Below are 25,211 nucleotides of genomic sequence, written 5' to 3'. Positions count from 1 at the left end.
CATCTGTGCAATAAATTGATTTATCTGTTTCAGAAGACTGGATTGCTTGGATTTTCTACACATTGGATGTTATTTCTCACTCTGTCGACGCTTGCCTGAGTTATTTACTTACATATTTTTTATAATTTTAATACAATATTTTTGAACTTACGGTTCAACAGCATCTTTATTATAGCACACACATTTTAATATTTAATATTTAATTGTGTAAATAAAAAAAAGTTTTTGCTAAGGATGGTTCATTATGAAGAACTAATGTCATATTTTGAGGAAGTATCTTTATTATAACACACATTTTAATATTTAATATTTAATTGTGTAAATAAAAAAAGTTTTTGCTAAGGATTGTTCATTGTGAAGAACTAATGTCATATTTTGAGGAAGTGTCATCACCTTTTATCATTGTTTTTAATTGTATACAGTAACATGTTCACTTCAATAATTGATATTAATAGATCAATTAATTAAGGGAATACTTGTATGTGATTGGTTGGTTTTGTTATAAAATAAGCAAAGGTGCATGTGAATTTTCTTCTGATAAAGTCTGACTATGGTTTCAGATGAAATCGCTTAACCTACTATTGTTTTTACATATTTAATAAACGGGTTTTTATTCTGAACCAGTACATTTTGTTTTTCTTGGAATATTGATTTTATTTTATTTGATTTGCCAGAAAATCACAAATTTTATGAGAAACACACAAAAATACAAAGAAAAAATATGAACAGACTGTGAAAATCTGAACAACTGAGAAGAAGTGGTCACTGACCATCGGCGGCAGATATCAAATAATGAAAAGAGGAGTACAATCATTCATCTTTACTGAGATATTCTGAATCTTATGATCTAAGAATGAATTTACTAATGGAGTTGAAGCATCCATAGTGATTAGGTTCATAGGTGTTTACCAAGCTAACGACCAGAAGGGCCTTTTTAAGCCTAGCCATGCATCCCAAATCCCAAATCTCTGACAAGTTCTGGTACCCTTGATAAATGTAAGCAGGGGATTTGGATATTAAACATTTACAAGCACGGGCCTGGGTGATAAACCATTTGCAGGTTCCCTATGTCCATTTCTTGATTACAATGCAACGTATTACAAAACAATATGTTAGTGGGGGAACCTGGCTCCATGTCTTGATTGCAATGTAACCTATCACAAAAATGATTTGTTGATCACTTGTTAAGAGTTTTTTTTAAAAGATGCGTAAGCAATATTGCAGTTTGTTTTATTACAGTGTGCTGTATTGTGTTAGCTGGTGGTACATTTCTATTTTTTTTTCTTTTCTTTTACTGTAGTGCGGCTGTGGAATTGTTATATGCAAGTTTGAGGGGTGGGGTAAACCCCATATTGGTGGAATAGGGTGGCTTGGACCCTGAAAAAATTGTTTTGCTTTTGCTTTTTTTTTTTTTTTTTTTTTTTTGAGATTTGCTGTTTTAGGTAAGTTGTTGCAATATGCTTGCTGAGATTCAATAAGTTTAGTTTCAATAACAACATAATTAAATGCATATATATGTGTGTGTGTGTGTGTGTGTGTGTGTGTGTGTGTGTGTGTGTGTGTGTGTATATATATATATATATATATATATATATATATAAATATTTTATATATATATATATATATATATATATATATATATATATAAATATTATATATATATATATATATATATATATATAATATATATATATATGTTCATAGGAGATCAGTAGACTAATAGCTTAAGACCCTTTACAAACCTAGCCATTATTACCTGAATTTTACCTGATTTTCAATCCCTAAGGTCTTCTAGAGGATGGGTTAGGTTTGTGCCTATGTCTTTCAGTATTTTACATACTGCTTCTGTCCATTAGGGATGTGGGTACCAACCCCTGGATTGAATTTACAATTCCCCATCCATTCATCCAAACTGCATTTGATGATGGTCAGGGAGAGACTCTGTTTTACATGAATAGGAAGCCTGTTCCAGAGAATGGGTAATCTTTGAGACACATATCTGTCTCTCCAGCATATTTTGTTTGTTTCACAAACCAGGCTTAGATCCTTATATTAGGTGATCCTTGTTCAGTTTGCCTTGTGAATGTGTAACAGTTCCATCAGAGCTGGATCTGTGACCATCTTGTAGTTTAGGCATAGATCACCCATTAATAGTTGGTAGGAGACAGAGTAAAGGGATAAGGCTTTTAATCAATCTGCATAGGACACCATGTATTTCCAGCTGTTGCAAGTGCTTGGTCAAGTGCATGCCAAAAGGTGCAGTGTACTCAATTATTGGTCTGATGAGGGCTGAGTACAGTCGGGCTATAACTTCCTTTATTTATGAGCTGTGCCACATAGAAGGACTTTATCACCACTGTGGACACCTATCAGTCAAAGTTCATGCTACTTTTTATGTATATATCTAGATCTCTCACCCTTGAATCCACTCTTTGGAGTGTGTATCTAATGTTGTAATTTGTGGGGGTATTTGACTTCCCAAAAGGTATGATTATGCACTTTTTGCATTTAATTTTAGGCCATGGCTCAGACCCATCTGATGAGTATCTGTCAGCCAAAGGCCTTCTACATTAGCCTTGACTTCAGAGAAATAAATTTCAAACAGGAGTAGTCCCAGCACTGAGCCCTGTGGTACACCACTAGTAACTGGCCTCTTTCTAGATCTGGATTCACCCACTCTAACAACATTTGTCCTGTCCATGAGCCATTTGGCTATCCATCTGGTGGCATATGCATTTATGCCTAGGTTTGTGAGCTTATCTATATTACCTGAGTGGTGAATTGTGTGGGGAATTGTGTTAAATGCCTTATCCAGGTTAAAGTAGGCAGTATGCACTGTTTTACCCTCATCCATGTCCCTAGTGACCATCTCAAGAAGTCCATCAGACTGAGCAGGCATTATCTGCCCTTGACAAAGACAAACTTAGTTGGGCTCAGTGTTTGGAGGTTTTCTATGTCATTATTTATCAAGTCCATGATTATTCTTTCCATGGCCTTGCATATAGTACTAATCAAACATAAAGGTCTGTAATTTCTTGGATCTGTTGATGTTCCCACTTGATGCAGAGGGATGAATGTTGCTGTCCTCCACTCCACAGGGACAAAGCCAGTCTAGAGGCTGTAGTTAAATAGAGATTTTAGTGGGCCTGATAGGTACTGTTTCAAGCTATTTAAGAGGCACCCTGGAGTATCGTCAGGGCCCATAGAAGCCCTGATTTTAGCTCTAGACAGAGCAGTGGTAACCTGCTCTTTGGTGATAACTGGTAGGGGAATGGTGGAGAGTATATCTTGAGGGGTAGCTGGAAGTAATGGGGAGGAGAAATTTGAGCTGAATTTATTGACCAGCAGATTTGCTATATCTTCTGGTCGAGAATAGTTGATGCCATCCACAACTAATTCTGTACATTGTTGAGTATTGCCCTTACGATTGGCTATTTATGCCTCAAAATTTGCTCTTGAAGACTTGACTAGTCCCTGATTTGCTTGTTTAGACTAATGAGGGAGTTTTTTGCTCTGTTGTGTACATTTTCTCTTACTTCAAGATAAGATTTTCATTCTTTTGTTGTACAACCTATTTATACCAGAGGTCCATCAGGGTGGCTTGTTTTTTTGTGGTTTGTAATAGCCTTGTTTCAGTTTGGTACTGCCATTCTATGTAGATGTTTACATGCTGATACAAGTTTTTTGTGTACACCTCCATATAGGCTTTGATGTTTTCTGGTTTGGGGGAGCTTGGAAACTAGCAATGGTGTCACTAAATAGGATGTCGTATGCCTTAGAAAAGTTCTTAAAGTTTTTGGAGTAAGGTGGGTGTTCTAATTTTATATTTATTTCAAAGGAGGCAGCTTTGTGATCTAATCTAACTAGCGAGGACATCACACTTGGGGGGGGGGTGCAACGCTCTCCCATATTTGTGAGTTTGAGGTCAAGGATATTTGTATGCCTAGTGAGAGTGCAGACTAACTGCTCCAGGGCATTTGAATTTACAAAGTCTAGAAATCTTTGATTCTGCATGTTAGTGGCCATGTATGCTTCCCATGTTATAGAGGAGTAGTTGAAATCACCCGTGAATTTGGTATTGGGCTGAATGGTAACTGATTCTAGTAAATTTAGGTACAATGTATGGGTTTCCTGGTTCATGGTCGGGGACCTGTAGCTAGCAAGGATATGGTAATTGGACATGGAGTAGCTCAAGCATGTTATATTGTTTGACCAGTTTTTAGGTGTGCTTATCCTCTATGTACATGGATACACATCCACCTTTTGCCCTTTCATGTGCAGTGGGTGATCAGAATGTGTGACAGGCATTATAGCCATGCACTGCAGGAATGCTTTCCATAGCTCTGAAACATGCTTCAGTAACTGCACAGACATCAGCATTCTCCAGGGTGGGATGAGGAATGCTTCCAGGGAATTTAGTTTCTTGTTGATCATTGAGCAGTAATACCTTTAGCTTTTTTCTGAGTAGATTTCTGCTGTGTTGGAAGGCTTGGCTGTTTGGCAATGCCTATAAAAGGCACTATAGGGGTGGATAATGTTTTAATAATATTCAAAAGCCTAGTTGTGACAGGTGAAGACCAGCCCTAGAAAAGCACCGTTGCCTGTCAGTCACATCCTCCCATGCTAGCAAATACTGGACCCCTTTGGAATGACACCAGTAGCTCAGCCAATTGTTAAAGTCAGTCATTTTCTGTTGGTATTGTAGCATCATTGATGGAGATGGTAGAATGGTGCTCAGTGCTAGGCTCATACCTGCCTGTGACACATATCCTGAGAGCTCAATCATGTGTCTTCATATAGTCCAGAGAGGTACATCTCAGGTCATTTACATCCACATGGACTATGACTGAGCCATACTGGTACTTGAGGTTTGGTGACCTAAGTACTTGCATGATGTGATTAATCTTGGTTTCTGACAGGCAACTAACATTAACCTTCTCCTTATCCAGCCTGGTGAGAGGGACAGCAGTGTGTCTCACAATGGAGCCTCCTGTGAACAAAATATTGGGCTGTGTGGTGTTATGCCTCATGGGCTTGATAGCTGAGGCAAAATGAGATGTGGTGGTGGCAGTTGTCTTGTTTGTGTGCATGCAATGTTCATAGGTAGGTACTAGGCTATCGGCCCAAGGGCCTACGTAAGCCTAGCCAACAAGGTTCCCAGGCTTACGCCACCCAAGAAAGTTATTTTCCTGTGCCAGTTCTCAGTTTCTGAGGACTGTGGTTGAGAGGACTTTGAGGTTTGGGTAAGTTACATGTGAGGACCTCATAATATGTGGATCTATGTGTCTGGTGCTTTGTAAGCTATGTGAGTGTTGTGTGTGTATCGCTGACAACCTGTTTGTTGTTTTGTTGTTTCTTGTGTGTGTGTGTGTGTGTGTGTGTGTGTGTGTGTGTGTGTGTGTGTGTGTGTGTGTGTGTGTGTGTGTGTATATATATATATATATATATATATATATATATACATACATACATATATATATATACATACATACATATATATATAAGAGCAACTGCCACTTTAGTTCAATTACCTCTAGAATAGCATTATAATCACCAAAAGATGGTGGTACTCAGTCCAAAATAAAAAATGAAATGCTACAAAAGTGTTGCAGCACACACTATGTTTACCCAGGGCATTATACAAATCTTAGTGCCTAACAGCTGCATTATGTTCTTTAATCCGGTCTGCCAATCTCCTTGTAGTTTTGCCAATGTAAAAGGATGAACAAGTGTCACAAATGCCAACATAAACAACTGAAGTACTGTTACAATTAACCTGTTTTTACATCTCACAGAAAAATTGTTATGCTTGAGTATATATCGATCACCTTGAAGAATGTAGGGGCAAGCCACACACTCACTGCAGGGATAGCAACCTGCCAGCTGGGAAATTCACAAAGAGTTTGATACTGCAAAAAATGGAGGGTGCCTTCAAAAGTGATGAGGAGAGTTCTTTTTTTTTTTTTTTTTATAACAAAAAGCGGGCTGAGAACCTAAAATATTAGAAAGCTCCTTATTACTGGTGATAATGTTCCAGTTGTTGTGCATTTATATATATAAAGAAAAATTTTGGAGTGAATTGGATGAAGTGGTGATGACTGTACCCAAGGGTGAGAGAGTGGTGATTGGAGCAGATTTCAATGGGCATGTTGATGAAGGGAACAGAGGGGATGAGGAAGTGATGGGTAGGTATGGTGCTAAACAAAGGAATGCAGAAGGTCAGATGGTAGTGGATTTTGCGAAAAGGATGGACATGGCTGTGTTGAATATGTATTTTAACAAGAGGGAGGAGCATAGGGTGACATACAAGAGTGGAGGAAGATGCACACAGGTGGATTATATCTTATGTAGGAGGGCCAGTTTGAAGGAGATTGGAGACTGTAAAGTGGTGACTGGAGAAAGTGTAGTTAGGCAGCATAGGATGGTGGTTTGTTGGATGATGTTGGTGATCAAGAAGAGGAGGAGGAGTGTGAGGGCAGCACCAAGGATTAAATGGTGGAAATTGAAAAAAAGGTAATTGTGAGGTGGAGTTCAGGGATGAGTTAAGACAGGCACTGGGTGACAGTAAAGAGTTACCAAATAGCTGGGTTGGGTAACTACAGCAGAGCTAGTAAGGGAGACGGCTAGAAAGGTGCTTGGTATCACATCGGGACAGAGGAAGGATGACAAGGAGACATGGTGGTGGAATGAGGAAGTACAGAAGAGTATACAGGCAAAGAGGTTGGCAAAGAAGAAGTGGGATTGTCAGAGATATGAAGAAAGTAGACAGGAGTATAAGGAGATGAGGTGCACGGCAAAGAGAGAGGTGGTGAAGGCTAAGGATAAGGCATATGAAGAGTTGTATGAAAGGTTGGACACTAAGGAGGGAGAAAAGGACCTGTACCGATTGGCTAGACAGAGGGACCAAGCTAGGAAAGATGTGCAGCAGGTAAAGGTGATAAAGGATAATGAGGGAAACATACTCACAAGCGAGGAGAGTGTGTTGAGCAGATGGAAAGAGTACTTTGAGGGTTTGATGAATGAAGAGAATGAGAGGGAGAGAAGGTTGGATGATGTAGGGATAGTGAATCATGAAGTACAATGGATTAGCAAGGAGGAAGTAAGGATAGCTATGAAGAGAATGAAGAATGGAAAGGCTGTTGGCCCAGATGACATACCTGTGTAAGCATGGAGGTGTTTAGGTGAAATGGCAGTGGAGTTTTTAACCAGCTTGTTTAATGAAATCTTAGAAAGTGAGAGGATGCCTGTGGAATGGAAAAAAAGTGTTTCGGTACCAATTTTTAAGAATAAGGGTGATGTGCAGAGCTGTAGTAACTACAGAGGGATTAAATTGATCAGTCACAGCATAAAGTTATGGGAAAGAGTAGTGGAAGCTAGATTAAGAAGGGACGTGATGATTAGTGAACAGCAGTATGGTTTCATGCCAGGAAAGAGCACTACAAATGCGATGTTTGCTCTGAGAGTGTTGATGGAGAAGTACAGAGAATGTTAGAAGGAGTTGCATTGTGTTTTTGTAGACTTAGAGAAAGCATATGACAGGGTGCCTAGAGAGGAGTTGTGGTATTGTATGAGGAAGTCAGGAGTGTCAGAGAAGTATGTAAGAGTGGTACAGGATATGTACGAGGGTAGTGTGACAGCGGTGAGGTCTGCGGTGGGAGTGACGGATGCATTTAAGGTGGAGGTGGGGTTACATCAAGGATCAGCTCTGAGCCCTTTCTTATTTGCAATGGTGATGGACAGGTTGACAGATGAGATCAGACAGGAGTCCCCGTGGACTATGATGTTTGCAGATGACATTGTGATCTGTAGTGAGAGTAGGGAACAGGTGGAGGAGACCCTGGAGAGATGGAGATATGCTCTAGAGAGAAGAGGAATGAAGGTCAGCAGGACTAAGGCAGAATATATGTGTGTGAATGAGAGGGTGGATAGAGGAATGGTGAGGATGCAAGGAGTAGAGGTGGTGAAGGTGGATGAGTTTAAATACTTGGGGTCAATAGTTCAGAGTAACAGTGAGTGTGGAAGAGAGGTGAAGAAGAGAGTACATGCAGGATGGAGTGGGTGTAGAAGAGTGTCAGGAGTGATTTGTGACAGACAAGTACCTGTAAGAGTGAAAGGGAAAGTCTACAAGACAGTAGTGAGACCGGCTATGTTATATAGGTTGGAGACAGTGGCACTGACAAAAAGGCAGGAGTTTGAGCTAGATGTGGCCTAGTTAAAGATGTTAAGATTTGCACTGGGTATGACGAGGGTGGACAGGATTAGGAATAAGTATATTAGAGGGTCAGCCCAGGTTGGAAGGTTTGGAGAGAAAGCCAGAGAGGCAAGATTATATTGGTTTGGACATGTGCTGAGGAGGGATGCGGACTATATTGGGAAGAAGATGCTAAGGATGAAGTTACCAGGTAACAAGAAAAGAGGAAGGCCTAAGATAAGGTTTATGGATGTGGTGAGAGAAGACATGCAGGTGGTTGGTGTGACAGAGCAAGATGCAGAGGACAGGAAGAAATGGAAACAGGTGATCCGCTGTGGTGACCCCTAAAGGGAACAGCCGAAAGAAGATGATGATATATATATATATATATATATATATATATATATATATATATATATATATATATATATATATCTATATATAAATAGATATAAATAGACACACACACATACGCGCACACACACACACATGCACAAACACACACACGCACATCATATATATATATATATATATATATATATATATATATATATATATATATATATATATATATATATATACTTCCCTGGCATGAAGTCTGATGATGATGGCTGTGAAATCGGTGTAGTTATCAAATCCCATTCTGATATTTAAAATCTCCAGCAAGGACAAAACCAGACAAATGCTTGGTGTGTTAACAATGAGCTTACCTTCAATGCCTTGAAATGCTGCATCCTTTATGTCGGTAAAGCTTGTATCTGTACCATTTACCATACAGGTATCTCATTCTGACACAGTCACCAGTTACTTGGGTCTCTATATTGCTGACAGATTTTCCTTTGACCGCCATGCTTCTGTGTTTTTTGTAATATCCTTCTACCTTACACAGCTTATCCTTTGTGGTATCTCCTCAAGTTCTAAAGAAGTTATAGCCTTACTGTAGTCATCCTTTATTAGCCCCATCATTGAAAACAGTCCCCCCATTGGCACATACCTAACAAAGTATTGAAAGCAACTCAAAATACTTCAAGGTTTCCTCAACAAAAAGATCTCAGGTCTCAATAACCCTAGCTACTCTGATAGACCAAAAGACCTGTCTCTCCAAATGTCCTACACATTCCTGTGGGGGTCATGTCCACTGAAGCACCCATACCATGAATAACCCAGCACTCTAAGATCACCCTCACAACAATAAAACTCATTGTAAACCTATACTATTACGTCAACAATACCAGATGGTATGACAAGTACCTATTTATTTATTTACATTTGTTGACCGGGCTAGTCTAACTGGATACATGTCCATTTTCGGTAGAGGCCTGGGGAGAAAAGCTCCAAGCATAGACAGAAAAACACTATTATACAATATTAATATAAAAAAGCTATTATCAAGTACAGATAATAACAGTATTGGAATATTTGTGAAAGAAAAAAAGAAAAACAAAAATATTGTGTTCTGAGGTATTTAGAAGGGAATGAACTAAGAACAAATACAGAAGAATAGACAATATTTGACAGAGAAAAAACAGAAAGAGTAATACATTTTAAAAAAGTTATAACACGTTTTTTTTTTTGTTGTTAGTACAGAAGGAAACATAGTACAGCAAATAGGACATTGAAAAAATTTGATATAGTACACTGGAGAAGTGAAGTAAAAGGGAGAGCAGAAATGAGTAAAGTGGAAAATCAGTCAGGGTTCGTGCAGGGGCAAAGCCAGTGAGTTTTAAAATGTTCTTTGAGATGTTTTTTAAAAAGATGTGTGGAAGAGAGAGTAGAAAGTTCACTTGGAAGCTGGTTCCAGGCTTTACCCACTGTGTTAGTGAAAAGTGAGTCTCCAGTTTTGTTTTTAGATTTAATAGTGGAAACTAGAAGCTTATCGGCTGAGCGAAGAGTTGTAAGGTTTTTGTAAGGGGTAGTCAGATTAGTGAGGATTGGGGTATTATTATGGTGGAAAAGTATCTTCTGGGTTATAGTAAGTTGATGACAGAGTAGTTGGTGCTGCAGTTCTAACCATCCCAATTGTTTGAGGCTGAGACAGTGGTGTGTTCTAAAAGGGTTGCCAGTAGCAAATCTGGCTATGTTATTATAGCTAGTGGCAAGTTTGTTAAGGTTGTTTTTAGAAAGGTTAGTATAAATGGCAGAAGCATAAAACAGGGTAGAGATCAGATGAGTCTGGGTTATAGTGGTTTGGGCTGTTGGTGTAAGGAAGGCTTTGATTCTATACAGGGAACCTAGTTTTTTGTTAACATATTTTATGGTAGTGTTGATGTGATCATCGTAGCGAAGGTTGTTGTCTATGGTTATGTCCAGGAGATGGGTTGTGGTATCAGGGGGTATGGTGGTTCCATTGTTAGAGGTTATAGTGAAGAGAAATTGTGGTGATTTTAGAGTAGGAGTAAAGAGTAATAATTTTGTTTTTTTGGGGTTTAGGAGGAGGTAGTGTTGCATGAACCAATTTTCAACAGTATGAAATACAGATTGGGTGAGGGTCTGGAGTGAGGTTGGGGACCTTACCCAGTGCATTCCACATTTGTAAAATAGGGTGACATTACAGATGAATACCAGTACTTTTCTTGCAACCTTTTTAACCAGTTTGGATAACTGTAAGAATTCAGGACAAAATCAATAAAAACAGCAAATCCATTTTTTTTTTAAATGAGTTTTTTCTCCTACCAAAAGAAGATAAAATAGTAAGTTCTTTCAGTCTTTTGTAGATAAAATCAGAGTTTCATTTTTCTGACCTTGTTATATCTACCAGCAGGGAAAACTACTAATGGGAGTCTGGGTATGTTATGTACTGCCTGTTTAACATACAATAATAATAATAATAATAATAATGTAGTACTTAAACTACTAATGGGAGTCTGGGTATGTTATGTACTGCCTGTTTAACATACAAAAATAATAATAATAATAATGTAGTACTTAAACTACTAATGGGAGTCTGGGTATGTTATGTACTGCCTGTTTAACATACAAAAATAATAATAATAATAATGTAGTACTTAAACTACTAATGGGAGTCTGGGTATGTTATGTACTGCCTGATTAACATACAAAAAATACATAAAGAAATAAAAATGTATTCCTTAAGTCTGCTGTAATTCATAATACTTTTTTTCAGCCAGTTAGGACTAAGCCACTTACTCACAAAACGTATTCATACCCAAATTTGTCTCAGCATAGGCCTCACCTTTAGTAAGCAATGTCATTAAATGACAAAGAAGAACATTAACAAGTGGTGCTCTTTAAATGTGTGCAAACTGGTCTCTGTGTAATACAAACACGAGCTATTAGCACACCATTTTAGCTTTTGTCTATCATCACCACCAGTTACAACACAAAAAGACAGTGGGGGGGATTCACAGCTGGGTTTCTGTGAAGATACTGAATACCATTAGTAGCCTTCCTCCATCTTGTTATTGAAGCCTTGCTACTAAATATTTCATTTATTTATGTGTGTGTGTGTGTGTGTGTGTGTGTGTGTGTGTGTGTGTGTGTGTGTGTGTGTGTGTGTGTGTGTGTGTCTGTGTGTGTCTGTGTGTGCATGCATGCAAATATGTATTTTTTTAATTTATTGAAACCAAAGAGTAATCAGTTTTCAGTCATAAACCATAAAGGTCAAATGCACATGCACCTCGCAACTCTCCTGAATTTGGCAGAACACATCTCAGTTTTTCTCAAAGTTTTGTTCCATCCCTCCTAAATTTAGAAATTACCTTGAGTTAATAGCACCCAATAAGAGTACCTAATATGGAAGTTTTCCCCTGATTATTTCTTCTTTGTCCATAATTCCAAGGTAAAAGTTGAAAGACATGACATATACACTCACACCCAGATTGTGCTTACACATATGCAGCTATTTACCACATTAGAGGAGAGGGACGCTTTTTCCCTTTTTTCAGGCTCCAACTTGTTACTGAACAAAAAATTATGTTTATTACAGTCCTTTCCAAAAAATATTTACAATTAAAAAATGAGTACACTCAACAAAACAAACACAATGTCTCCAACTGTCTAATCAATAAAAAAAAGAGTGTGTGGCCATGGATATGAACTTTCCCACTATCTCTGTTACCGTGTCCCTATCAGTTCATCAAATGGCATTTTTGGTGCAGTTACATCAAACATGCCATTTGTCAAATTGTTCATACTGACACTGAGGTACAGTGAAGACTGGGAAATTTGCCCTTTCCCTAATGTAGTGCTATCTTGGAGTTGGTATATATAATTAATGGTGTGTGTGTATGGGGGCTGTGCCCCCCATGAGTGGAGTTCGATGAACAGTATTTTTGATAAAATGCCATTTGTTGAAGTGACAGTTGGATGAAGTGATGTAGACCCCTCTGTTACTAGTTGGGTGGATATGGGCATCCTGAGGCAATGTAGAAAGTCTCTCACATTTACTGACAATCAGTTAATTCTAAAACAAGCTGATATGGTATGTGAGAGATGTATTTACACAATGTCACTGGAGACAAAGCTCTCACATAAAAGCACTCCTAATGTCAGTAGTACATATGCTGTACCCATTACACCCAATTTAAAGTAGACACATAAATCTACATATTCTGAGGCACTTTACTGTAATCTACCTAATCCCCAAAGACCTCCTAGATGAAGTATATATAACAAACACCCTCAGCAAACCTAAACGTACTCTTTCAAAACAACACCCACATCAACACTTGCATCCACATCTCATGGAGCCTCTACTTCTAAGCCCATATGGCAAGCTACCACAGAATCCAAAATTCTAGTCGTTAAGGATTCCATTGTGAGACACACTGATATGCCTCTCACCAGGCTGAGTAAGGAAAAAGTCACAGTCAGTTGTTTATCAGGGGCCAGGATCCACCACATTACACACGCACTCAGGTCATTGGGACCACAGGTACCAGTATGACTCATACTCCATGTGGGTGCAAATGACTTGAGATGTACCTCCTTTGACTATATGAAGAGAGACATCATGGAGCTCTTCTAATATGTGTTCCAGGCTGGTATGAGCCTAGCACTGAGCAGCATTTTACTTTCTCTGTGCTGTCAACGTATAATGCCCTATCATGAGAAAGCTGACATCTGAAGCAATCTGTATATTAGTATGAAGCTATCTATATATGCAACTTAATTGTGCTATTAATATAGTAGAGGTCAAATGACTTTATTTTACTCTCAGTATAATCTTTGCAGTCCTTTCTTCGCATATGTCCATAAACTCAAGGGAAGCACCCAGATTTGCTCAGAACTGGTGGTCAAGGACACCACATACACAAACACCGTAAATATAGCCAAACTCCTGGCAGACAGGTTCAGTGAAAACTTTACCCCTCCTTCTCCCCCATCAGTAAATCAGGACATCCCCAGCACCTGACCCCTCTCCTTATCTCTAGGAAACGTCATCACTGCCCTCTCAAAGGCAAAAAATACAGCCTCTGTGGGACCAGATAACATCCCAGGCTGCATCCTACATCAACTCAGGCAGGAACCTGCAGCACCATTAGGCACCCTATTCAACCAAAGCCTGAGTACTGGCTTCATCCCAGCTGAGTGGAGGAGTGAAGATTGATAAGTGTAAGCAGGGGCCTGGGAGATGAACCATTTACAGGTTACCTGTGTCTATTAGAGACATACGTGCCAAGCCAGGGATGAATTTCCTGTTCCCCATCCAATTGTCCAAGTTGCACTTGAATTGGGTTAGGAAGGAACTCTGCTTCACATGGATGGGGAACCTGTTCCATAGATGGGGTAGTCTCAGGGAACACACCTATCTCTCCAGCATTTATATCACAGCAAAGGTTTAAGTCTTTAGAATGGGTAATTCTCATGCTGTTTGTTTTGTGGATATGGAGGAGGTCCATCAGAGTGGGATATGACAATGCCCTGTATGCCAGGCATAGATCTCCCCTCAAAAGCCTGTAGGAGACAGAATACAGGGATAGGGCCTTGAGGCGGTCTGCATAGGACAAATTACTTACACCCTGTATTATTTTAGTGAGGAACCTCTGTGGAAGTTCCAATTGTTGGATATGCCTGGTTAGGTACATACCAAAGGGGGCATTGTACTCAATGATAGGTCTAATGAATGCTGAATACAATGGAACAATGACCTCCTTGGACTTAGATGCCATACCTTTGTTTATAAGTTACGCAATATAGAATGATTTCCTCACCACTGTAGACACATGATGATTAAAGACTAGATTACTTTCTACGTGTGTCCCTAAGTCCCTGACTACTGAGTCAACTCTAAGGGGTGTGTTGTCAATATGATAGTTACCAGGGATGGATGACTTCCCAAAGGATACTATTATGCATTTCTTGGCATTTAGTTTTAGTCCATGGCTCTGACATCAGTTGTTTGTCTGAGTCAGCCCCTCCTGGAGAACATGTGTATCAGTGTGAGATTCAATGACAGCTCCTAATTTGCAATAATCTGCAAATTAAGTCAGCCATAGACCACTGACATCGGCCTTGACTTCTGAGAAGTAAATGCCAAAAAGGAGTGGTCCAAGGACTGATCCCTGAGGGACTCCACTTGGACTGGCCTCTTTGTAGAGGTGGACCCCCTAATTCTAACTTCCTGCGTCCTGTCTGTAAGCCAGTTGGCTATCCACTGGGTGACATATGGGTTTGTACCTAACCTCTTGAGTTTGTCAATAATGCCCAAGTGGGGTATTGTGTCAAATGCCCTGGCCAGATAAAGATAGGCAGTGTAAATGATTTTGCCCTCATCCATTGCTTTGGTGGCCTTCTCAAAGAAGTCCACCAGATTGAGTAGGTATTATATGCCCTTGACAAAACCAAACTGGGTTGGGTACAGTGTCTGGAGGTTTACTATATCTCTGCTGATCATCTCCATGATAATTCTTTTCATGGCTTTACATATAAGACTACTGAGACTTATGGGTCTGTAGTTTCTAGGGTCTGCAGATGGCCCACCTTTGTGCAGAGGGATGCCTTTCTCCATTCATGAGGCACAAAGCCTGTTTGGTGGCTACAGTTAAATAGTAATTCTAGAGGCCCTGATAGGTCATGCTTCATTTTATTTATAAGGCATCCTGGGATATTGTCTAGGCCCACTGACGCAGTGTTTTTGGTCTTTGAGAGAGAGCATTACGGACCTGTTTCCTAGCAATAGTAGGGGGAGTTATATTTGATTATATTTCCTGAGGGACATTTGAACGGAAGAGAGGGTTAAAGTTGGAGATGAATTTATCAGTCAGGAGGTTTGCTATATCCTCTGGTCCAGTATAGGTGGCTCCATTTACAATGAGCTCTGCACACAATTGGGTATTGCCTTTGAGGTTGAGGATATAACTAAAGAATGCTTTGTGGTTGTCCTTGGCCTGGGAGGCAAAACTTACCTCACATTTGGCTTTGGTAGACTTTATTTGTCCTCTGAGTTGTTTGTTTAGTTTGGTGAGAGTGCCTTTATCCTGTTGGGTGCTGCACCTCCTAATTTTTGCCTTGATTTTCTTCCTCCTGTTATACAGCCGATTGATTTTATGATTCCACCAGGGGGGCTTGTTTTTTGAGTTAGTTCTTCTGTACTTCTTCCTGGTGGATACAGCTGCCTCTATGCAGCTATTAACATGATTGTACATGGTTTCTGTGAACAGTTCTACATAGGCAAAAGTGTTCTCAGGCTTTTTGGGGGCTTGGAATTTTGCCAGGTTCTCTCTTAATAGCAGGTGGTTAGCCTTAGAATAGTTCCTGAATATTTCAGGTTTAGCTGGGGCTCCAGGTTTTAGTTCTACTTCAAAGGATACCATTTTGTGGTCTGACCTTACCAGGGAAGGCATTACAGTAGAGGGTATGCAGCAGTCTCCCATATTATATATAAAAAAAATTCCAAGAGGCAAGTTAATCAATTAAAAAGCTGTGACCATACTTTTTATATTGATGGTGTGTCTGTGCTTGGTGAAACAGTCAATGCAGTAGATATGTGGGCAAAGAATGAAGTATTTTGCACTGTCGGATTAATTGGAGACCTGTAGAGCTCAAAGGAGATACTGGTTCAAAGTGCAATGTTATGTCAGCAGATATGTTTGCCAGAGTAAAAACAGATGAGGAGCTTAATATGGCAAAGTGTGAGAAGCTTGTTGCTTATGGTGGTGAAAAAATTCAAACCAAAGGCTCAGTAGTGCTTTCATGTTACTCTACTGGGAACAGCTATGACTTGCAATTTTACGTAGTCAAGAGACACCTACAGTCATTATTGGGCCCTAGAGACAGTTTGAGAATGGGACTGCTTTTATTTAATAAGGAAGCCCACCATGTAAAACAGCTCAAATTTCACCCAGACTATTTTTTCTGACTATGCTGATCTTTTCGAAGACAAACTAGACAAATTCCCAATTGTGTATTCCATGAAGCCAGACCCTGAAGTAAGCCCAGTTGTTAACAACACAGAAAGTTCCAGTAGCTATGCAGAACAGAGTCAAGGCTGAGCTAGACAGAATGGTGCAGCAAGGAGTAATTTGTCCAGTTGAAGAACCAATAGACTTGAACAAAGCACTTAAATGACCTCATCATCCAATGTGCACAGTCAAAGAAGTTGCTGTTCTTATGCCAAATGCCACTGTTTTTTCTGTCTTAGATGCAAAAATTAATTTTGGCAAATTATGCTTTACCAGAAATCCTCATTGCTAACCACTTTCAGTACACCATTCAGAAGGTACAGATTTCTGAGAATGCCATTTGGAATAAATTCTGCCAGCGAAGTCTTTCAGCGTGCAATGGAACACATTTTTTTCTGGCTTTCCATGTGCTATTATAGTAGATGATATCCTTGTAGGAGGCAATGGTGAAGGTCGAACATGATAGAAACCTCAAAACAGTTTTAGACAGAGCTCATGAAGTCAGTCTTAAGCTGAATCCTCAGAAATGTAGATTCAGACTATGTGAAGTTACTTATGTTGGTCATTTGTTTACCAGATCAGGCTTATGACAAGATCTTTCCAAGCAAACAGCAATTCTTGAGATGCCAACTCCAGACAATGTCCAAACCCTACAACATTTTCTTGGCATGGCCAACTGTCTAGGCAAGTTCATTCCAGATTTGAGCCATCTTTCAACTCTGTTCAGAGAGGTGACATGCAAAGATGTAACTTGGTCCTGGTTGGAACAACACGAAAGAGCATTTGATGTCCTGAAACAGAGAATTGCCAGTCCACCTTCTTTAAGATACTATAATGCTCACAAACCAGTAACTCTTTCCTGTGATGCTTCTAAGTTTGGTCTTGGTGCAGTCATTCTTTAAGGGGGGTAGACCAGTAATCTCTGCATCTAGAACTTTAACCCAAACCGAGATGCAGTATGCTCAGACAGAGAGGGAACTCTTGGCAATTGTGTTTGCATGTTCAAAGTTTCAAGATTATATTTATGGCCAACCTATTCAAATCGAGACTGACCACCAAACTCTAGTCAGTATTTTGAGAAAGTCAATGCACACAGCTCCTGCTAGATTGCAATGCATGATGCTCAAATTGCAAAAGCACAATTTCAATCTTGTTTACACAAAAGGCAAACTTCTTTATCTTGTTGATGCTTTATCCAGATCACCCAGCGAGACCACTGAACAGCATGAAGATGAGAAACCTGATTTTGAAGTCATGGAAGTGAGAACATTTTCTTCCTCACATCTTGAGCTTAGAACTTACACAGCTTCAGATCCTATTTTCCAGAAGCTTAACCACTTCCACAGTCAAGGATGGCCTTCTAAGCAATCTTGTTTACTGGTAGAAGTGCAGCAGTATTTTCCTTACAGGGACGAGATTTTGTCTGACAATGATATCATCATAAAAGTATCAAAAGTGATTGTTCCAAAATCCTTGCAACAACAATACATTAAGGTCTTACATCATGGCCACCCAGGAACTGATTCTACCAAAAGAAGGGCAAGAGGACTAGTATTTTAGCCTTCTGTGTCAAAAGATATTGAGAGGGCACTTTCATCTTGTTCTATTTGTAATAGTACTAAACTGCATCAACAAAAAGAACCATTTCAGTTAAGCCAGATTCCTGAACTACCTTGGTCAACAGTAGCCATAGATATCTTTGAGTGGAATGGTCAACATTACTTGGTATTAGTAGACGCTTATTCAAATAGGATCGAGATTGACCTACTTCCTAACTTAACATCCAATACTGTCATTACTAAGTTGAAGAGACATTTTTCTGTCAATGATGGTCTGCACAGAGTCATTTCTGACAATGGTGCACAGTTTACAAGTCAGCAGTTCAAAAAATTTGCTGAAAAGTGGGACTTTGTTCATATTACGAGTAGTCCTGAATATCCGCAGTCAAATAGGTTGATGGAACGTGCAGTTCAAAGTGCAAAACAGCTGTTAAAAAAATCAAAATGAGACAATACCAATGTTTTACTAACTCTCCTGAATCTCAGAAACATTCCTGTCAAGATTCATCTTGGTTCACATGATCAGAGACTTTTGTCGAGACAAACCAGAATCACACTATCAATCGGTAGCAATTTGTTGGTTCCATGTGCTAAGAACAACAAAGCAATGAAAGCTCAACTCCTGAAAAAGTGTTTGTCCCAGAAGTCCTATTATGATAAGACCAGCAAACTGCTCAATCCATCACAGAATGGGAGATAGTGAGGATACAGACAGCAAAAGGTTTTGATTGGACTGGATTTGTAAAAGGTTTGTGTCAAGAGCATATATTGTGTAATCGCAGGGAACAGAATTTAGGCAGAATCGGAAGCATTTATTACCAGTGTCCGAGCCAGTGTTACAGCATCTTGCCTGTAATAAAGACTCTAGTTCTCAAAGTGACTTATCCAATGTTGCAGCTTCAGATGACATTCCAGCAGATATCCCTGTTCCTGAGAATATTCCAGAGAATCCTAAACCAGAACATTCACCTGTGACTGTTCCTGTTGCTAAACCCAGTCCTAACTATTACATTAGAAGATCAGGTCAAATTTCCAGACATGGCAACGTGGATATGAATGTTGTTTTGTTCATCATTGTCTGTATAATTTGCATGTCTCTTCAACTGTCATTATCATTGCAAGACAACTCATTAAAGAGGGAGGATGTAGATCAGAGTGTGTGATATACATTTAAGAACCTTTCCAGTCAGCAGGCATGTGCATATAAGTACTGAGCATGTGCAGGCAAGAGTGCCATTTTGTAGTGAGCAGTCAAGGTGCAAGTATGCATGTATGTACTAGTCAGTCAGTTTAAGTTTAATGTTCCTGCTATCCATCCTGATGTGTTTGTATGTAATAAAATACTTAAACGAACACCCAAGATGAGCCACAGGTGCTATCCCTGGTAAGAATTTATGGTGCCCCATCCACTCATCCAAAGAAATGAAGAGATATTCCCTTTTGCTGCGGTGAACTGTCCAATAAATAATCCACAAACCAAAAGACAGCTGATTCACCCAGGCTAACACTGTGCTGAAAAGCAAATAAACTGTCTGTACAATCCAGTAATAAAAGTTCTGTTGAAATGCAGAATTTAATGAAAAAAGTAAAATAAAATAAGAACAAAAATAATAAAAATTAAGTCCCTTGTCCAACGATAAGCGCTTTCGAATAGTTCTTCTTCAGATCGTCCACTCATCCAAGTTCCTCATGTCATAGAGGTGCTCTGTTTCACATGAATTGGTAGCCTGTTCCAAAGATGTGGCGGTTGCTGGGAGATAAATCTGTCCCTCCAGCATGTCCTATTTAAGTTGCAGACCATACTTAAGTCCCTGGAATGGGTAGCTCTAGACACATTTGATTTACAGATGTGCAGTAATATCATTGGGTATGGGTCTTGTGTTGCTCTGTAGGCCAGGCATAAGTCTCCTCTAAGAAGTCTAAATGATATGGAGTACAGTGACAGGGATTTTAGTCAGTCCATGTAAGACACATACTGAGGGCCCTTGATCGTCTTTGTTAGAAACCTCTGAGGTGTCTCTAATTGCTGTAGATGCTTAGTACAGTACTTACTGAATGGGGTGTTATACTCAATTATGGGCCGGATAAGTGCCGAGTATAGGAGGGTTATAATTTCTCAAGGCGATGCTTTTACTAATCAAGTGAGCTATGTGGAAAGCTTTTCTTACAATGGTAGACAGGTTGTGGTTAAAGTTAAGATCATGGTCAATCTGTGACCCCAGGTCCCTTACCACTTCATGCATACTTAGGATATTGTTGATTTGATAGTGTGAAGGGACATTGTTTGTGCCGAAGGGAATGATGATGCATTTCTTTGCATTCAGTTTGAGACCATGACTAATACACCAGTCGTTGGTTGGTGTGAGACCATCCTGGAGTATACTGACATCATTTGGGGATTCAGTGATTGCACTTAATTTGCAGTTGGCTGCAAACTTGGTCAGCCACAACCCTTTAGTTTTGACCTAAACTTCTGAGAAGTATATACCAAACAGTAGGGGGCCCAGCACTGACCCCTGAGGCACCCCTTTGGTAACAGGTCTGCTGGTTGATGTGGAGTCACCCACTTAGATAGTGTGTGTCCAGTTGTGAGCTAGTTGGCAACCCATCTTACAATGAAGGGGTTTACATTTAGTCTGCTAAGGTTATCAGTAATGCCTGAATATGGGATTGTGTCGAAAGCCTTTGCCAAGTTGAGGTATGCTGTGTGCACAGATCTGCCCTCATCAATGGCCTTGGTCACAGTTTCAAAGAAATCCGTCAGATTTAACAGGCAGGATCTTCCCTTCACAAAGCCGAATTGGGTAGGGTCCAGGGTTTGGAGGTCACCAATGTCTTTATTTATGAGGTCCATAATGATATGTTACATGGCGTTATAGATGAGGCTGGTCAGGCTTATGGGTCTGTAATTCCCTGAGTCTATTGCTAGGCCACCATTGTGAAGGGAAATAACTGTAGCTGTTCTCCATTCCGCAGGAAGAAACCATGTGGTGAGGCTATGATCAAAAAGGGTACTTAGTGGTGATGCTAGTTCATATTTTAGCCTGTTTAGAAGACAGCCTAGCATGTTATCTGGTCCCATGAAGGCCATATTCTTTGCCTTGGACAGGGCTTTGAGGACCTTCTCTTCAGATATGTAAGGTGTGGGGGGGGGGGGGCTTGGACAGGGCTTTGAGGACCTTCTCTTCAGATATGTAAGGTGCGGGGGGGAGAGTTTGACAGAGGGTTTGTTGTAAGTTAGGAGGGGATAAAGGAGTGAAATGTTCACCAAACCTATTCACTAGAAGGTTTGCTATCTCTGTGGGGTCAGTGTGTGTGACACCGTTAGCCACCAGTTCTGCTCTGCACATGCTTGAGGTCTATGTACATAGCTGTAAAAGGCTTTATGATTATCTTTGGCAGTACTTGCTAGGTTTTTCTGAAAGAAGCTCTTGGACACTTTGACAAGTTGCCTTATTTGCCTGTTAAGGCTGAGAAGGGTGTTTTCCATTGTTGAGTCCTTGTCTTTTTTTTCTTGGACAGCAGCTTTTTGCATTTGTTGTTGAGTTTGTTGATGCTGGAAGTCCACCATGGCAGCTTGATTTTACTTGGGGCTCTGGTATGATTCTATCAGGTACAGCCAAGTTTATACACTTGTGCAAATGATCGTACAGGGCTTTAGTGTAAGCTTTGGCGTAGTTACCACTTTCAGCTTGGGGTGGGGCATGGAATGCATTTATACCTTCACCTAGAAGGGTATGGTTTGCCTTGGTGAAGTTTTTTAGTCTGATTTCACCCTTTGTGAGTTCTGGTGTTAATGTCAGTTCGAAGGAGACTGATTTGTGGTCAGTTTTACTAATGAGGATCCAGCAGTTGCAGCAGTGCACCTGTTTGACATGTTGGTGAGGACCAGATCTAGAATGTTTGTTCCACTTGTAAGGGTATGGACAATTTGCTCCAGGTTATTTGAATTCATAAAGTCAAGGAACTTTTGTGGTAGTGAGGTTGGGCTAGAGTAGGTTTCCCAGTTGATGGTGGGATAATTGAAATCCCCCATAACCAGTGTGTTCAGTAAAATATGGATTGTCTTCAGTTTGGTTAAATAGGCTTCATGGGTAATGTGACATGGGGGGGAATCTATAACTGGCTAGGACTTAAATGGGGATCTTACCCACCATAAACTGGACCTGGAGTAACTCTATGGAGTTGTCCATTCTAACTAGACCTGAGGTGAATTTATCTCTAATACAGATTGAAAGATCACCTCCTTTTGCTTTCACACATTCCTTTTGCAGTCTAAAGGTGTGGAAGTCATTGTAGTCTTGCAGGGTGGGGGAACTCTCTGAGGCCTTAAACCAGGTTTCTGTGACTGCACAGACATCTAAATCTTCTAGTGATACAGTGGATATAAAAAGTGTACACACCCCTGTTAAAATGCCAAGTTTTTGTGATATAAAAATGAGACGACAATAAATCATTTCAACACCTATAACCTGTACAATTCAATTGAAAAACAAACAAATCTGTTAGGGGAAAAAAAATAAAAAATAAAAAACATACAATAAGCTAGTTGCATAAGTGTGCACACCCTTAAACTAATACTTTGTTGAAGTACCTTTTTGATTTAATTACAGCATTCAATCTTCCTGGGTAGGAGTCTATTTGCATGGCACATCTTGACTTGGCAATATTTGCCCACTCTTCCTTGCAAAAGCACTCCAAATATGTCAGATTGTGAGGGCATCTCTTGTGCACAGCCCTCTTCAGGTCACCCCACAGATTTTCTATTGGATTTAGGCCTGGGCTCTGGCTGGGCCATTCCAAAACTTTAATTTTCTTCTGGTGAAGCCATTTTTTTGTTGATTTGGATGTATGCGTGGGGTCATTGTCATGTTGAAAGGTGAAATTCCTCTTCATCTTCAGCTTTCTAGCAGACGCCTGAAGGTTTTGGACCAAAAGTGACTAGTATTTGGAACTGTTCATAATTCCCTCCACCTTGAATAAAGCCCCAGTTCCAGCTGAAGAAAAGCAACCCCAAAGCATGATACTGCCACCACCATGCTTCACCGTGGGGATGGTGTTCTTTTGGTGATGCAAAGTGTTGTTTTTGCCGCAAATGTACCTTTTGGAATTGTGGCCAAAAAGCTCAACCTTGATCTCATCAGAGCATAGCACATTTTCCCACATGCTTTTGGGAGACTTGATGCATTGTTTTGCAAATTTTAGCTGGGCCTGGATGTTTCTCTGTGTAAGAAAAGGTTTCCGTCTTGCAACCCTACCCCATAGTCCAGACATATGGAGAATACGGGAGATTGTTGTCACATGTAGTACACAATCAGTACTTGCCAGAAATTCCTGCAGCTCCTTCAATGTTGCTGTATGTCTCTTGGCAGCCACCCTGACCAGTTATCTTGTCTTTTCATCAATTTTGGAGGGGCGTCCAGTTCTTTGCAACGTCACTGTTGTCCCATATTTTCTCCACTTTTTGATGACTGTCTTCACTGTGTTCCATGGTATATCCAATGCTGTGGAAATTTTTTTGTAACAGAAGAAAAAACGGCCAGCACTCAAAGGTGGAACATACATAGATAAATTTAATCTAAAAACCACAGTTAAGAGGTGCATGCAAAAGCACAACACCCCTCTAATTCAAACCGGTTTCAGCATAACAGCCTTCATCAGTGAATAAAAAACATATATAACAGCAACATTTTATATATCGTGGCCCATCCTCTAAATTCCCTAGCTGATTGGACATGTTACAAGTGCTCATTAAGACTGGGGGAAAATAAAACTCCCAGTCTTATAATCCAACAATTTTCTTTATTATTTAATGCACCATACCATCAGAATGCATCTCTGCAATTTGCTGAGGTATTAACTGCCTATTATGAATGCATGGTTACCTTTTCGTTATCTGACGTTTCTCAAATTTGTGATGGCGTTAAACCCTTTGAGGGTCAACCTTTTTATGTCACCTGTTTTCAAAAGCTCACTAAGGAGCTTATAGTTATTGAGAAACAACTTAAGGAGAAGAAAATTCACAAGTTCAATAGGGATGTTGGGGATTATAGTCAGGGTAAGCCCTTTGGACATCAGAAGAATGCTAAATTTGCTAGTCAGGATTTGGCACATTCTACTAACAAGACAAAAAGGAATAGGTCTGTTTTGAAAAAGAGTGCAAGTAGCACTGGTGATACTTCGGGGGAGGAGTCTTCCTCAATCACTGACACAGACTATTACCACAGATAAGGGTCACCAGCCTCAAAGAAACATACTTTGGGAAACCCTTTAGGGTTAAGTGACAAAGGGGTAGTAGAAAACATAAACCAAGCACCTACCCTAGACACATTGTTACAACTACTGATGCCAAGTGAGATCAGTCTTGCAATGTACACAATATCTCTTCGGTGGTTTTGTCAAATGTGGAAATACAACTCTTGAGCAAAGGTCTTAATTTTATACCTGTTTTTTTGTGCTAAAAATGTGTTTGCTTATGATGTTATTTCTTTTTGTCGATTATTGAATTTAAGATTACTTTTTGGTGAGGATTCATCCTCTGATACATCTACTGATTTTCGATTCCACAAGTCCCAGTTTATGCCCCCCATGAACAAACATGTGGCTACTTTCCAGCAATGCATTCTCAAAGATCTACATTTCAGAGATTTCAGTTCAGGGGCCTTTAGACATAATCTAACCTCTGTTGAATTACAGGCTTTGACTAAACTCCAGAAGAATACCGACTTATCATTCTGGCTAATAAAGGATGTGCTATTGTGGTTATGAATTGATCTATGTATTTAGAAGAAGCAGAAAGACAATTATCAGATACTAGGTTCTATATGAAAATGCCAATAGATCCTACCCACAAGTTTAAAAAATAAATTTACATCTTCCTCCAATCAGCTTTAGAAGAGGGTATTGTTAACCAGTCGGTTGTATTTCATCTAACTGTTCCTGACCCCCAAATCCAATATTTGTACCTTTTTCCTAAGATACATAAAGACTCACGTAACCACCAGCTAGGCCCATTGTTTCAGGGAATGGGTCCCTTACTGAACCCTTATCAACTTTCCTCACTAAATATTTAAAACCACTATTGTCAGTGGTTAGGGC

This window comes from Protopterus annectens, chromosome 1.part0, assembly GCF_019279795.1.
Source record: "Protopterus annectens isolate FY-2018-M chromosome 1.part0, PAN1.0, whole genome shotgun sequence".
Taxonomy (NCBI): Eukaryota; Metazoa; Chordata; order Ceratodontiformes; family Protopteridae; genus Protopterus; species Protopterus annectens.
This window is presented reverse-complemented; position numbering follows the sequence as displayed.